This window comes from Pleurodeles waltl, chromosome 9 (genome assembly GCF_031143425.1).
Source record: "Pleurodeles waltl isolate 20211129_DDA chromosome 9, aPleWal1.hap1.20221129, whole genome shotgun sequence".
NCBI classification, from domain to species: domain Eukaryota; kingdom Metazoa; phylum Chordata; class Amphibia; order Caudata; family Salamandridae; genus Pleurodeles; species Pleurodeles waltl.
The window spans coordinates 92,238,871-92,256,280 of NC_090448.1; positions in this window are offsets into that span (position 1 = coordinate 92,238,871).

Genomic DNA, 17,410 nt, shown 5'->3' on the forward strand with positions numbered 1-17,410 from the left:
TGTGTGCTGATGTCCACCATAGCCATGTAGGCCATATCCCAGGAACTGCATCTGTAGAGCCCAACAGTGCGGCGTAGTGCAGGGGGCTGCTGTGTTTGTATTGTCCGCCAACGGTAGCGGTAAGCCATGCACTCAACCTGTCTTTCTTCGGTCCCCCCCACCCTTTTTGTGGTCTCCCTGTTCTTGTGTGCATCAGCATCATCAGGCGGAGGCACAGTGGCACTGGAGCACGAGGGAGCTGCATCCCACATGGCCATGGAGGGCCACACCACGGACTCGGAATACACCAGTGGGACGGAGGGCGAGGGGAGCTTCATGGCGGGCACAGGATCAGCAACCAGCGACATGGACTTGTCCTCCGATGGGAGCTCCCTTGTGGTGGCGGCAAAATCTGTGCCCCCCACTTCTACAGGTACAGCTGCCACCCCCCCTACCAGCACCGCCCTCCCAGCAGCCCCTCAGCCTTTGCCCCGTGCCCGCTCACCCAAGAGGGTGGGCATCACCTTCGCCCCAGGCACCTCAGCCCCTGCCCCTGTCACCTCTGCTGCCCTCAGTGAGGAGGCCATTGACCTCCTCAGGTCACTCACTGTTGGGCAGTCTACCATTTTGAATGCCATCCAGGGTGTAGAAAGGCAGTTGCAACAAACTAATGCATTCCTGGAGGGCATTCATTCTGGTCAAGCGGCCCTTCACCGAGCTTTTCAAACTCTGGCCTCAGCACTGATGGCAGCCATTGTCCCCCTCTCTAGCCTCCCCCCTCCAACATCCTCCACCCAGACCCAATCCCCTGTACCTCTGCCTATCCCAAGGACACCATCAGGCCAGCCTGAACACACGTCAACACACAAGGGAAGCTCAGGTAAACATAAGCACCACACATCCCACAGGCACTCACGAAAGCAACACACACATGCAGACACACCAACATCCACTGCCTCCACTGTGTCCCCCTCCTCGTCGTCTCCCTCCTCCCTCCCAGTCTCATCTACACTCTCACCTGCATGCACTACCACTACAGCCACTAGGTCCCGCACCAGCACAGCCACCACCACACCCCGCTCACCTGCACTCACCACCCCCACTACCATTTAGACGTCCCCTGTGTCCTCTCCCAGTGTGTCTGTGACACCCCCTCCCAAAGTACACAAACGCAGGCACACACCCACCCAACATACATCCACCTCACGACAGCCTCCAGCGCATGCACCTGCACCCAAAGCCACAAAGGTTACACCTCCTACAACCACCTCCTCTTCCTCCACCCCCAGACACCCTCCAGCTACCCGTCCCAGTGTTCCTAAGAAACTTTTCCTGACCAAGCTTGACCTCTTTCCCACCCCCCCTCCAATTCATAGGTCCCGTACTAGCACCTCAGCCAAAAAATCTCCTGCACAAGTGGTGCCTGTTAGAGGTATGTGGAGTGCCCCGGGCACCAGGGCAGCCAGTGTGACACGGAGCCACAGCACAGCCAGTCCCCCCTCCTGTGAAGAACCAGAAGTTGGACAGTGCCCGGAGGGAGTGGGGGAAGGCTCCAGCCAGCAAAGCCGCTCACAAGGGTCCCGGAGGGAGTGTTCACTCAGTTGTGACTCTGCTGAAGGTGGGGAAGGGGCAGAAGAAATCGCCAAAGTCTGGGAAGAGCAGCACGGCGGAGAAGACCGCCATAATCCCCGCTGCCCAGGAGCCCACCGCCAGCCCCATCATCACTGGCCAAGAGGCCACCGCCGGAGTCAGTGCTCAGGAGGGCAGCCCCATCGTCACTGGCCAGGAAGCCACCGCCAGAGTCAGTGCCCAGGAGGGCAGCCCCATCGTCACTGGCCAGGAGGCCACCGCCAGAGTCAGTGCCCAGTAGGGCAGCCCCATCGTCACTGGCCAAGAGGCTACCGCCAGAGTCAGTGCCCAGGAGGCCACCGCCAGCTACAGCCCAGCTGCCCAGGAAGGCCCCGGCAGCCACAGCCCAGCTGCCCAATGAAGGACCACCAGCCCCAGCCCAGCTGGGCAATGAAGGACCGCCATGGCAAGCACCGCTGAACAGGTCAGAAACTGCAAAGTCAAACACAGCTGAACAGGGCAAGCACCGCTGAACAGGGCAAAGACCGCCATGGCAAGCACCGCTGAATAGGTCAGAAACTGCAAAGTCAAGCACCGTTGAACAGGGCAAGCACCGCTGAACAGGTCAGAAACTGCAAAGTGAAGCACCGCTGAACAGGGCAAAACTGCCATGGCAAGCACCGCTGAACAGGTCAGAAACTGCAAAGTCAAGCACCGCTGAATAGAGAAAGCAACGATGAACAGGGCAAAGACCGTCAACTCAAGCACCGCTAGCCCATGTGCGGCAGGGGCAGTGACGGTACTGGGACCGTCACGGGGAGAGTGATGCCCTCTGGGCACCAGTCCCCCTCCAGAACCAGTGGAGACATGCATCCACTCCGTCTGTCCTTCACAGGATGAATCACTCTGGGCATCAGTCCCCCTCCAGAACCAGTGGAGACATGCATCCACTCCGTCTGTCCTTCACAGGATTAAGCACTCTGGGCACCAGTCCCTCTCCAGAACCAGTGGAGACATGCATCCACTCCGTCTGTCCTTCACAGGATGAAGCACTCTGGGCACCAGTCCCCCTCCAGAACCAGTGGAGACTGTTATCCACTTGAGAGACTGTGGCTTTGCACTCCCCAGGATGGTACAGTGGGCAAACCACCCACTGTAGAGACTTGAGAGACTGTGGCTTTGCACTCCCCAGGATTGAACAGTAGGCAAACCACCCACTGTAGAGACTTGAGAGACTGTGGCTTTGCACTCCCCAGGATGGTACAGTGGGCAAACCACCCACTGTAGAGACTTGAGAGACTGTGGCTTTGCACTCCCCAAGATGGAACAGTGGGCAAGCCACCCACTGTAGAGAATTGAGAGACTGTGGCTTCGCACTCCCCAGGATGGTACAGTGGGCAAACCACCCACTGTAGAGACTTGAGGGACTGTGGCTTTGCACTCCCCAGGATTGAACAGTGGGCAAGCCACCCACTGTAGAGACTTGAGAGACTGTGGCTTTGCACTCCCCAGGATGGAACAGTGGGCAAGCCACCCACTGTAGAGACTTGAGAGACTGTGGCTTTGCACTCCCCAGGATGGTACAGTGGGCAAACCACCCACTGTAGAGACTTGAGAGACTGTGGCTTTGCACTCCCCAGGATACATCAATGGGCATGGAGCCCCCTTGTGGATCTGGCATGGTGCACTCATCCGGCTGAGGTGCCCCCCCCCTTCCCTTCCCCCTGAGGTGCCTGTTGTATTTCTATCTGATGCCCCGGCAGTGTTCTATCCGTTTTGATCAGGTATCTGATGTGGGCCTCGCCCATGCATTTTGGGCCCAGTGGTCCACGGACATTGAATGGTGCATTACCTGCACTACTAATCGTGATGTATATTGTTGAATGTGTATATATATCTGTATATATTTGGTTACTGCATTTTGATATATTACAATGGTTAAACTCATTTCCTTTTGTCTTTGCATTCTTCCGGGGGGGTTGGGGGATGTTACTATAATGTTTGGATATGCATTGGTGTGTGTGTTGTAGTGGGTGAGGGTCGGGTGGGTGTGGGGGTGTTGCGTGTGTGTGTCCTTGACTTTTGCCTCCCCCTCTCCTATGTCATAGGTGCAGTACTCACCGTTGTCTTCGGCGCCGGCGATGATGATGGTCGTATAGGAGCAGGAAGACTATCGCAGGGAGTATTTGGAGTTCCGGTTCCATGGTGTCCTCCTTCCTCGTGGAGTGTGTAGAGGTGATCGTTTTCCCTTTGAAATGGCTGTTTCCGCAGTGTTTTTATCCAAGGTGAATCCGCCCCGGAAAAGGTGTCGGATTGGTAGGTTGTGATACAGTGGGCCGTACATTGTCTTCCGCCTGTCTGTTGGCGGTGACCACCAAGCTGTTTGTCTGTACCGCTGTGGCGGTCGGAGTGTTAAAGTGGCTGTTTTTGTTGGCGGTTTCCGCCACGGTCATAATTCAAATTTTTTTACCACTGGCCTGTTTGCGGTCTTACCGCCGCTTTAACACTGTCCGCCAGGTTTGTAATGACCCTCTTAGTACCTCATGCCCTGGGTACCTTAGTACCATTTACTAGGGAATTATAGGGGCACCTAACGGTGTTTCCAATTGTACCAATGCATCACAATCATTTTGGGAAAGAAATCTGGTCCAGGAAACCTGGTTAGACAGGACCCAGGACACTAAGAACTTTGAAACCACATCAAAGACCAGGTAAAAAGGTCATGTCAAAAGAGGTCCTTTCTCACAGTTGCTCAATTCACAACATTGAAACCTGCCTGGAAGTCCATGACATAGCAATATAATTGTTGTACTATCTTTGTCAGTTTCCAGGCAACAGTTAAAAAGTATAATCTATTGCTGAATAACCTTTAAAAAAAGCCTCACGGCTCCCAGGGAACAATACTCAAACATTCAACCAGGAAATAACCATCTTAAAATAAAATGTGGCAACCAAGTCAAATAAGGAGATCAGACTTCTCTTTTCAGTGTTGGTTTGATGGTTGCCCCCTCTAGGTCTCCACAATTACACCTCCGAAGGGCTGCCAACACAAAAGAGCACATCAGCCTTCATTATGGTCAACCGTCACTATTGGTAAATCGCCTGGTCCTGCAGCCCTATTTATTTCTATTGACAGAATTGTCTCTCTGATCCGAAAAGGGTTAGGGTGGCCGCTATCATACAGCTTTGAAAGATATTCAGTCCGAGCTGCTTCGGGTACTTTGCATTCTAGTGATTCAATCTGGTCAGATGAACAGGGGTTAACCATTTACCAAACTTTTGCAAGTCAACTTAGGACATTACTTCACACATTACACACTAACTTTTATGTTACCAACCACCTCAGAAGGTATGCCGTTTGGATAAGACCAGCCTTTTTAAACCCCACATTGTTTATCAAACCATTGATTATTGACCAGCTTAATGTTCTTCTGGGATCAGCTAGCAAGAGTGTGTCTAGTTGCAATGTAGCAGTATACAATCTGATTCTTCGAAGAACATACCACTTTAGGACATTATCAAAATGTCCCCAGTCTGACTTCCTTGAAGACGTCTCCAGCTTACCAACCAATCCTAATGATAAGATATTCATAGACATTTAAGAACCTATGAAGTGGGAGACACGTGCAACATATAGATGCAGAAAAGTGGTAAAATCCATCTGAAGTGCATGATGATCCATACATTCCCTGTCGATCATTCTGAAATTCCTAAATTGAGAAAAATTCTAAACTGAAACAATGTAATATTCAATAAGGAAATGCTAAGACCCAGCACGACAAGTCCACTTTGCAAGAGTTGTGGCAACAAAGTAACATTTTGGGCATAATAAAATTAAGTTGGGCAACTTCATGCCTGTAGTCTTTGCATTTCTTGACTTCTTGAATGGCAGCAGGTGAGCACTATAAGCATAAGAGTACATAAAGTTCTCCAGTCCGTCAATAATCGGACGAGGGCTCATTCCTAAATCAAAGTCTGGATCACTGACAGAAGATTGGTAACAAGAATATTGTGAGGTCAGAACTTCAAGTTAAAAACATCGAGAAGGTAAGTGCAAATAAGTAAGCATAAGTGTACTATTCTCTTAACTCCACATCTGTGTACCTTGAAATCGTCAAGGTACATATGTGGAGTTATACGTAGTAAAACTTTGCTTACCTATTGAAACTTAGCGTCACAATATTTTTGTCCTTTACCGTCTTGACACGATATTTAGTACACACGATTTTTTCCCCCGATATTTTGTCTAAATACCTTAAAGTCGAGAAGCAAGGAAAGAGTCCAAAAAGCTGATTTTCAAAACATTAAAACTAATTAGCACGAGTTACACTTGAATCACTTTGAATATATTAAATAACTAGCATAATTCTATATGTACGGTTATTCGGACCATGCAGTTCGACAAGACATGGTAGTGTCCAAAACCATGATATGTTGTTTACTGGCTAGTCTAGTAAATATTAGTGTAAGGAGGCCTACTGAGGAACGGCCGCCACTCAAATGAGTCTTGTTTTTCTATAAGTGCAAAACCATGCAGTATTTGGCGTATTTATAATCATGTAATCAAGTTAATGCCTTTAAAAACTTTTGTGATAAAAGGCCTCATTTCGAGTTTGATGGTGTAGGTGCACTGCTGTAAGTTGGCAGTATTCCATACTCGTCAAACTTGTGGTTCCCCTGCTCTAGTTAGAGTGGGGGTAATGTCAGGTTTTATTCTGGCAGAGCCTCCAGTGGCTTCTCTTTGTGTAAACATCGGACCTGGGGCGTCATCCACCAAAGAGCTGCCAGGCCACAGTGATGGTCATTTGGTACTATTTAAGTAGGATGGCGTTTTCTCATTTTTACTGTCCCTGTCCAACATGCGAGGCATGGCAGACACTTACAGGAAACATTTTAATGAGCTATGCAAGCACGGAGAAAAATTCCAGTGTTGGGCCTTTTATTTTATGCTTAGAGTATGCAAACTCCAGCTGTGGAAGTTTTTTTCCTCCTAGACAATTAAACAGGTGGCAAAGGGAGTTCTATACATATGAAGTCCACTTGGCAAACCTTTAGGGTTGGGAAGGGAGCTGCCGCCACAACAAGTAGCTTCACAGTACAGAGATCCCTGCCAAGAAGATGAGATTTATAAATAGGGGTTATCATTCACCAGGGTGTAAATAAGGTACCAAGACCTTAGTTGAATATACCAAAGGAGAAACCCAGATGTCCCAGGAAATCCTCCATGCTTTTGTTTGAGGCAGATTGGTAGGGAGTTTGAATTACCCACACCTACCTACTTAAGTTTTAGCCCTCTGTGAAAGGTGCAACATGGAGAGGTGCAATTTCCAGAAGATGGTTAAGTATACTTTCCAAAAGAAGACTGAAATAGACCAACAATTTGGCACTTGCCCACTGACGATTCAGCCAGTCGGTTTGTCAGTGCTCCCACTTGGGTCACTCCGATCACTGCTGCATCACTGATGTTGGGTATGGCTTTCAAAGGATGGAGGCAGGACAACAGGAGAAGCCAACCAATCAGAGCAACAGGCCTGTCCCAAATGCACAAGCATTGATGTACTATTGTAGATCGCAACCGTATTGCTTCCCACATCCTCCCTTAAAAGGGCACAGTGCACTGCTGCTACAAGAAAAAAAGTTATTAACAGCTGTGTTATCGCCCCAGGCATAAACTCCCGAATCTCAATAATTTTCTGTTGCATCTCCATGATCAGAAAACCATCAGCATCTTTCTCCATGTTAAGATATCCTACCTCCTTTCATCCTAACATTTGTCTGTCCCACCACGCATGTGCAGTGTTTTATATTGGTTCCCTCTTAATCATTCAGCTAGCTCAGAAAAGTCCTTGCTTCTGTAAATCGTGGGCCTTGAGCTCACATTGGCGTAACAGAACAACACAGGGACAAGAGTGCTGTTGGTAACTGAAGTGATGGCACGTGCACCTCGGTCCTCTTTTATTAGCAGGGACATCGGCTATTCACCCCTGTGAAGGATGGTTGAATGTAAGAGTAGGGGGGCGTGGCTTGCCTGGCTAACATGAGGCTGCATAGACTCAAAGATTCCCACCGTGGTCTTTAATCTGCAGTTTATCCTGTTCGAAGTGTGACATCCTGCCGCTCTCCTACCGGCGCTGGCAGCCTACCAACATATTTTCCCCTGGGGCTGTGGCTATTGGAGGCTGAGGAGGCAGACTACCACTGGGGTCGATCAAGCCTCATGGCGGGCCACCTTTGGCCTGGAGACCCAGTTGGAGGAGGCTGCCGTGCACTGAGGGCCACAGGGAAAGTGGTTGAGAGCAGCTGGCTTGCTCCCCATTATAGTGAGGCGCACCAGGCCCTGTCTGAGCCCCCCTCTGTTGTGACACCAGCACTGGTGGCTCCCCCTGGGGAGGACTGCTGGAACACAGTGCACACTGCTGTTGTGCAGTGGTCTAAAGGTGGGGCGTTGGTGGGCGTGTTTGTGCTGTGGGAGACCAGCTGGGCTGGAGGGTTGACCAGAGTGGAGGCACTGGGAGCAGGAGCGTTCTCACCTCCTCCTTGGCCTGGCAGCTTCCGTCTGCTGGATCAGTACTGTGGCTGCCTCGGTGACTGCTTCTGCCCCACCCCCAACATCGGATCCCAAGTCGCTCTGGGTTTGGGACCACTGCTGGAGCTCTACTAGGGCTACGCAGGCTAGAGATGTGAGAACTTATTTTAGGGCATCTAACTGCCTGCCCCACTCTGGTCGTCACAGTGAATCTCAGATCTACATCGGGATCACAGACTTCTGGCGGGAAAAGTCTGGCCCTGTACAAATGCAACATTGAGCTCATAACTCACCTAAATGGAAGTTTGTAAAAAGGGAAGAGGGTTAGGCATAACTGCCTGAGCTGCCAATTTCAGAGCAGGAGAAACCAGACTTGAGCCTCGGTGTTTGCATCACCTCAACATCCTGTGATTCTGGGCAAATCACTTCCTCTCCCTGTCCATACAATTCAGCACCTCAATACCCTCATGGTTAATTTGCCATGCTTCACAAATCATGGATTTATTTAGTTAATGTTGTACATTTATTGCAGGCTAACACATTCTTACAAGAATCTGAAATGACAGGCCAAGAGATAGCAAGGTGAGGCCAGCTTTCTCCACAAATTACGCATTCAACTCTGGTGGGGGGCACTAATTTGGGTATGAGTTGGGATCCTCTTCCAACTGCAAATGACTGTCCTGGATGGGGAAGGTCAGTATGCTCTAGTGGATGGCAGGCTGGATTGGAGAATGCTCCTCTTTGGTCGCATCTATGTCACTAATTCAGAGCAGGATGCTTTTTGGGAGCAGCTGTCTGGTGTATTGCACAATGGGATGAAATCCTTTGGATACTTGGTGGGGACTTTAATAGTGTGTTGGATCCTGAGGCCTCAACAGCTCTCAGGTCTAAGCGTCTATCTAATTGACTGCATCAGAGGTCCTTGCTAAACATATGACTCAACCGCCACATGGGTGTAAAAGTTACTCCTTTTACTTTCCTCCTCCCCACAATCTGCTTGCCAGCCTCATTTGCACTGCATTCATTAGGTCCCTTTTTTTGGAAAATGGCCCTCTCTGAACCTTTTGCCTTTTACACTCCACTTTTTCCTGAATCATTTTGTTGGCCTTGGGACTCTGTGCACTTTACCACTGCATACCGGTGCTAAAGTGCTTGTGCTCCTCCCCCGAACGCGAAACAATTGGTGTATACACAATTGGCATATTTAATTTACTTCCAAGTCCCTTATAAAGTGGTATACTATATACACAGGGCCTGTAAATGAAATGCTACTAGTGGGCCTGGAGCACCGCTTATGCCAACCACACAAGTAGCCCTTTAAACATTTTTCAGGCCTGCCATTGCAGAGCCTGTGTGTGCAGTTTACACTGCCACTTCGACTTGGCATTTAAAACCTCTTGCCAAGCCTTCTACTCTCCTTTTATTACATGTAAGGCACTCCTAAGGTAGGCCCTAGGTGGGGCAGGGTGCTATGTAACTAAAAGGTAGGACATGTACTTTTAAGTTTTACATGTCCTGGTAGTGAAAAACTCCCAAAGTCTCTTCACTATTGTGAGCCCACACCTCTCATATATTAACATCGGGGAGTCCTTATTACACTTTTAAGATGTAATTCCTGATTGAGAAGGAGTACCTATGTCACATTTCATATCATTAGAATCGTAATGATACATCTTCTTTACTGGTAAAGCTGGATTTAATATTACTATTTTAGAAATGCCACTTTTTAGAAAGTGGATATTTCTCTGTGCCTGCAGCCTGTCTCCAATACACTCCTGGGCTAGGTGACAGCTTCACTTTGTGCATTCACTCTAGACAACCACAAGCACAGGAAGGTTAGGTGTGTCTGAGCACTCACCTGCATTCTGATAGCTCTCCCTGGTCAGGATGGAAGGGAGGGGCTGACACTTATACCTGAATAGGCAGTGCCTGTCCCCACACAATGGGCTGATTACCTCTACTGATAGCCTGGAGTCAGAGCTCGAGAGAAATGACCCCTGTGCACTTCAAAGGCCCTTCTTTGAAGTTATCCCTAATTAAAACTGTGCATAAATACTGGGTCTCTGACTCCACCAAATCAGACACTTCTGGACCTACAACTGGACTGTGTCAGAAGAACTGTTGTGCTGCATCAAGAACTGCTACTCTGCTGGACTGCTGACCTGGAAGGACTACCTTTCTGTTGTGTTGCCCTGCTGCTCTCTGACCCTGCTGAGGGAGAGCTGGACTCTGCCTTGCAAATGAAGTGATCTCCAAGGGCTTGCTGGCATGTCTCCTATTGCTTGAGACTCAGGGAGTCTGTATCCCTGCTCCTGTGTCTGGTTCATTGGAAGTGTTCTCAGATACTTGCACCTGAGAAATTGATGCATCTCCAGTCTGCTTGGAGCAGAACTGATGCACCAACTCTGTTGCAGGAGGAGGACTAGTGCATCACTCTCAGAACCAAAGCCTTGCCGTTGAGAGCCCAATACTTAGAGCCGCGCATCACTGTTGCAGCAGCTTGGAGAGATCAATGCATCCCCTTGACTGCGCGGAGAAACCCGGCGCATCTCACCTCAGAACCAGCTCCTCTTAGCACCCCACCATTGGAACTGACTCATTGCTACCTCTGCATGAGAAAATCAATGCATTACCTTAACTGCGGACCCAGCCTCGAAGCATCACTCACCTGCACCCTGCATCTTGCTTCTGCGATCAGCATAAAGGTACTCCATTCACTGGGCCTGTATGGCTCTTGTCCCCAGCCTGTGCTCCATCGTGGTCAGCCTGAACTGTTGACCTTACCCTGGTCCAGTGCGACCAGCTAACCCCCATTGGTGCTTAGTGCTTCTAAGTGCTAGAACTCTTTTTATTTTTTAAAAATTCATAACTCAACTTCTACTTATTGGATTTTTGTTGTTTTGGTCTTGAGTTATTTATAAAATTACTGTCTATTTTTCTAACCTGGTGTGCAGTCTTATTGTGGTGTTTTCATTGTGTTACTGTGTGTTGTGTTTCACAAATGCTTTACACATTACCTCTTTAAATAAGCCTGACTGTACCAAGCTACAAGAGGGTGAGCACAGGTTATCTTTTAGTGTGTATCTGGCTTACGCTGACTAGGATTTTGGTTCCAGATTGTATAGGGTGCATACTCTGACAACTTGAAACCCAATTTCTAACACCCTTTTACACATACTGAGTATTAGACCAAGACAGTTTCAGATCATAATCCTCTGGTTGTGGAGCTTCGATGGGGCATGTTGTGTCACCCGGTTCCCATATGGAAGCTTTAACCTTCCTTGCTGGAGGAGCAGGTCCTTCACACAACGATTCCTGACAACATAACTGAGTATTTTCATCACAACATTAAAACGGCCTCCACCTGATCGATTGAGTGGGATGCATTTAAGGTTACAATTTGAGGCACGTGTGTCTTAGCAGTGGCAGTGGCAGGAGATCAGAAGGGGCTGGAAGTGGAGTTGCGTGCTAGTGAAGAGCCATGATGGGGTTGGAGACTAGAGTGGATGGGAAGATGGAACAGCAACAGCCCCTCTGGACAGCTTGCACAAAACACGCTGACCTTTAGAGTGGTTGTGTTGCATTAAGTTTGTGACGATTGCAGTAAGAACACACAAAGAGGAGTATAAACCCGGGGCCCTCCTCGCATGGTTAATTAAGCAGGAATCCCTTGTATTCTCATCCCATCCATCGGACTAACTCATGAAAGATACTTAAACACTCAGGCTGAAATACACAAAGCATTCGTCAAGCACTACTTGGCCCTATATGCTGCAGGGCAGTGTCCACCGACGAAGAGAAGGTTAGTATTCTTGTCCGATATCCCCCTTCCCCAAATAACCTGGGAACACAGTCATGACTTGTGGCTTCTTATTACTGCAACAGAATTAAAAAGAGCCATTAGGGTAATAGCCACCAGTTGGTACAAACATATGAGATAGTGGTGGAAGAGGGTGGCTGTTAGAAATGGGGTATTTGGTTGGCAGTCAGGTTAACCCCTGTCCAAGCAAGGCCCCTCAGTCTAGTCAGGGCAATGGAGAAACACACTTAGATAACCCCTGCTTACTCCCTTGGTAGCTTGGCACAAGCAGTCAGGCTTATTTCAGAAGCAATGTGTACAGTATTTGTACCAACACACACAGTAATACAGTGAAACCACTAAAAAATGGACACCACACCAGTTTACAAAATAGGTAGCAAAAATCCAACATACACAAGATACAATATGAATTTTCAAAAGAATAAGAGTCTTACTCCATAAAAAACAATGGAAATTATGATTTTGCACAAAGTACCTGGTTAGCGTCAAAAATAAAGCCGCACTGTCGAGCGTGCGTCAGATAAGGCAGCGCTGTGTCGATTCCTTCCACGCATGGCAGGCCGTGCGTCATTTCTTCTCTGGTCAGGTCGGCTATGTGTTGTTTTCCTCCCTTGCAAGAGATAGCGATGCATCGATTTCGAGAAGGGGCAACTCAGATCCACGCAGAGTCGGGTTGACTTTGATGCCCAGGGACAATGCATAGAAAATCCCAGGATGCTCGTTTTCAGTCCAGTGAAGACCTGGCCCAGCAGTTCGGGCTGGATTGTTCCTATGGATAACATGGCTAAGACTGATTTTCACACGGAAGGGTCCAATCTGGAATGGCATGGGTAGCAAAAAAACGATGGATTTAGGCCCAGATCTCTGTACTGGGGTGAATGTTTGACATTGTTCAGCATTTCGTCCATTACTTGTTCTTTTTGCAGTTGTTCTTTTTGCAGCAGGTGTAGTGGCACATGGCCCAAAAGCTGGTGAAACCCACGAGCACCTATTTTTGCTATAGGTTACCACTAGGCAAGCGGTCACAAGTGCAGGTACCTTGCAGGCACTAGTGTCACGATTTGGATGATGCAGCAGGTGCAGTGGCACAGGGGCCAAAAGCTCTAGGAAACCCACGAGCACCGACTATTACTATATGTTATCACTAGGCAAGTGGTCACAAGCACAGTTATCTTGCAGGCACTAGGGCTATTATTTGGATGGTGCAGCAGGTTTAGTGGCACATGGGCCAAAAGTTCAAGGAAACCCACTGAGCACTGATTATTGCTATATGTTACTGTCGCATAGGTTCTTATTATCCTAATGAGGCTACTGGATTTGGGTGGCAGAATCACACAGATTGTGGGGTACTAAGTACAAATCCACACCATGTGAGACCTGTTGGCCTAATCTGGGATTTCCGGCTAACTAGCAGAGCCGCATTTCTGCCCAAGAGCAGGGAGGATTGTGGCAACAGGACGCACAACAAGAAAGACTCCTGAGGCAACTGTGATCAATCAGATCTCATCCCTTTCTCTCAGTTATATTAGTCTCACACAGGCAAAGACAATAGAGGCAGAATATGGTTCAATAAGAGTTTATTGAAGTAACTGCATCTTAGATAAAATGGCATGTATTGCAATAACTAGGATGATAAAGCACAATAGAGGCAAGATTGTGAGAAGGAGAGTGAAACACAAAAACACTGCCACCATACTGTCACTAGGAGCGATATGTATATCTTACCTACCTAAGCTATGCTAGAGCACAGCATTATAAACCTAATCTGCCCTTCAGGTTTCCCCCCTTGGCAAGACATCATCCCCCATACCTGAGCAAGGAAGCCTGTAGTCTAGAGAGACACAGTCCCATATAGTCCAGGGATTTGGTAGTCTAAGTAAGCAGCTGTAGCGAAGGCAATTAGCATGCAGTCGTGGTCATCTGGCTGGAATCTCCCTCTAATGTGTATGGGACAAAGAAGTGTTTTTATAATAAAACTGTTGATATTCTGAGGAAATTCCCCATGTAAAGATGTGTATGTTTCTGTGAATGTTGGAGACCTGGTGGCGTTGTCAATGTTTTTTTAGCCATATTATACCGCTGCGTTGGCTTCAGTGCAGCATAACTGAAACTAAAAATAAGCGGTATAACACGGACAACACTGGCTGTGTCATACAGCTTTTTTTACATTACTTTCAGCCATTTGCAACATAGCTAAAAACATCAAAACCAGTAAATCTCACATATGCAAGACCTATTGACTTTTCCAATGCCTGTTTATAGTTTGACGTTGTTGCAGGCAACTGTGCTTGGTGCAATCACGCTCTCGTCAGCGGAGTGCTGGAGATATGCTATGTACTGGTTAGAAACTGTTAAACACTAAATAAAGAAATGGTTGAATGTAAACTTTACTTTGTCTACCGATCACCCTATATCATGTCTCTATCAATCTATCCTCCATCCCCACTCTGACTCATCCCAAACCCATTCTACTACTTTCATCTCCAAAATAACGCTGTCTAAGCTCTTCCCTCCTTTTCCACATCTAGCTCACCCCAAACCTCAGTATACTACCCTGATCTCCCAAACAACCCTACTAATTTTTGCCCTCATTTATCTCACCTTTGGCTCATCCAAAACCCCTCCTTCTGCATGATCTCCCTAACCCTTTCCACAGACTCTTCCCTCTTCCATCTCTGGTTTACTCATTCCAAGCCTCATCCTATTACTATAAACTCCTAATTAACACTTCTGGATTCTTCCCTCCTCTATCCTTACATTACTCTAGCCAATCCATCTAACAAACTCACATAGCCTCTGCTCAAATTAACTCATAATAATACTAAAACTGTACTCATGTTTCCCCATACTAATCCACCACTAATTCCTCTTGGGTTCCGGAGTAGCGTGCTACTCGCCGGAAAGCGCTTCGACGCCTCATCAGGGGTAGTAAGCGCTATATAAATACTATTAAAATTACAATTACGTGTAATGACAGCCATTTAGGAGAGGAGGCTGCAAGGTGATGTCCTCAGGACACTGCAGCTCCCTCACGCAGTGTACTTCTGCTGAGGAGATTCAGTATCGCATGCCTTCAAGCACACATCCATTTATTCTTTTTTACTACAGATGATTGGGGCACATCATTTTAGTGTGTTTTGATGCTGCTTGCATCGACTCATGTTATTCCCAGACCTGCTAAACTGGGATTAAGTATCCCCCTGTGATAATTAAGGATTTGCTGCATTTGCCACGTAATCCATCCTCTGCTGTATAATTGGCAGATTTTACCAAAAAAACAGTTTCTACCTCAAACGGATCAAAAATTACTAAAAACGTCGTGACATGTTCTAGCTTGTTAGCAGACCCTTCGCAAAGGTTAACAGGTCATCTTTCAGTCCCTTATTTATACATTTGATTGTTAAACGAGTGCTAATGAGATATCACTTGCCCAAACAGTATTACCATGTATAAAAAGTACAAAATAATAAAGCAATAGAAAAATGTGCCGCGTTATGCCGCATAACTTGCCTTTAATTGCTGCATAATTTAGTCAACTCTGCTGCATAAGTTGATGCAGTCTTGCTGCATAATTCCAACAGTCCTTCCTGTGATACAGTTAGGAAGATGAAGAATATACGGTGGAGGGATGTAGCTCATAGTGGGCGGGGTTTTGTAGGGACAGCAGCGTCCTGGTAGCTGAGCAGCCACGACTACTCTCCACAACAAAGCAACCTGTGGCCACCTCCAATGTAGGGTACAAAATACGAAGTGGACTTCAACAGTGCAGATGCTCTGCAGGTGAGAAGGAGAAGTGGTTTGTAAGGATTCCCAGTGCAACTTACCAGTGGTGCTGAAAGTAATGGGCCGGGGGTGCTGCAGCACCCCCGGATATCCTCGATGAAGTTCAGATGAAGAATGAACAATAAAGAAGCCATTATGCATTATTGCTGGAAATTTACTGTGCGTTCAAGAATAAACTGACATTAGACATAACTTCGTTTAGACGTGTGCTGCTAGATATGTTTAAGTGGAAAACTGTGTTTCCGGTTCATTACTCTGACAGCAAATGTTAGGGTATTGTGTGCTTTTTAACTACTGAGTAGTATAGCTGAAAATAGAATGCCACAGTATTGCTGAGGTATTCTAACGCTCATGAACAACTCCCCTACCTGGGCAAAGATGCCCAGCACCATTCTAACGTACTGTTCACTCTTTGAATGCCTCTCCACTGGGTGACTGCGGAAAGTGCTGAAAATGAGTGACAACCGGCGACACCGTGTTATCTGAAAGACCTTAATTCCTGTTGCAAATCACTAGCGATCCGACCATTTTAGTGCATGACCCCAGGAAAAGACAAAAATTTATTTAATATGACCAAAGAATAATGTTGAATTATGAGCAACAAAGGTAACAGTTTAGGGGAGAAATATTGGATTCTAAAGCTGAACCATTTATCTATAATCAGATGGTGCTTTTGGGGGAAAGCTTCATCCCGGGATGCCCTTGATGGCCCCGGAAGCCAAGGCAGTATAGAGCTTCCCAGGGACAAAACTCACAACCAGGACTTTAAGGGAGAAAAATAAAGTGGGGGTCTCTAATAGGGGCATGGCCACATAGGCATCACGGTGATTTATAAGGGGCCGGGCCCATCTAAACAAGGGCGTTGCCTAGATGAAGTGAGTCTAGAATCCTGTTGCTCACAAATTCATCTTACTCAACAAACCATAACTGAAATCATTATTTTCCTTCCCAGCCAATGGAGGGCCAGAACAGGAGAGGCCTCTTTCAGCTGCAAACAATAAAAACTGTTTGGTTGCGGACAGGTCCATGGCTCATCATCTACTGGTGTGGTGTAACAGAATAAAGACAAACAGAAGACAGGGTCTGCCGGCTTCCACGAGGTGCATAGCTCGGGAGAGCTCAAACCTTAGGTTTGCCTGAGATCAGGCCCGGTTCTAGCAGAGAGGCCGGGTGGGCCAGGCCTATCCAAGCATGGTCTCTGGCCCACCCAGTCAGGCAGAAGAGGCCATGGAGAAGGCACCTGTTGAGTGCATCCTCCTTCTCAACATCATAATGCTGTAATGTTATTTTCAGTCGCTGTCTGTTGAGGGCAGAGGTGGGTGAGACAACAACATTAAGAGGGAGAGCCAAGCCAGAGCTGAGCTGAGAGTCTGGCTTGGCTCTTAGAGCCCATGCATGGGCGAGCCCTGAAAATGTTTACTCTGTAAAACATAACAAACCATGTAAAATACGATAAATTCTCTTAAAAATTCCCAAAAGTGTATTTCCTTAACACACGAAAGCTTTAAAATGAATATGCCACACCATAGTTCTGCATTGAAAAGTACTTATTAATACCGATACTTTTTAAACATGAGCTTAGAGTCATTCCTGCCCCCGTTGTCAAACTGGTGACAATGTCATTAGTGAACCAACAGGCAAGGCCGGCTTTAGGGGGATGCAAGCGAGCGGTGCAGTCGCACCGGATGCTGACCTGAATTAGGGGGCGCTGATCTTAGGGGGGTGCTGTGCTT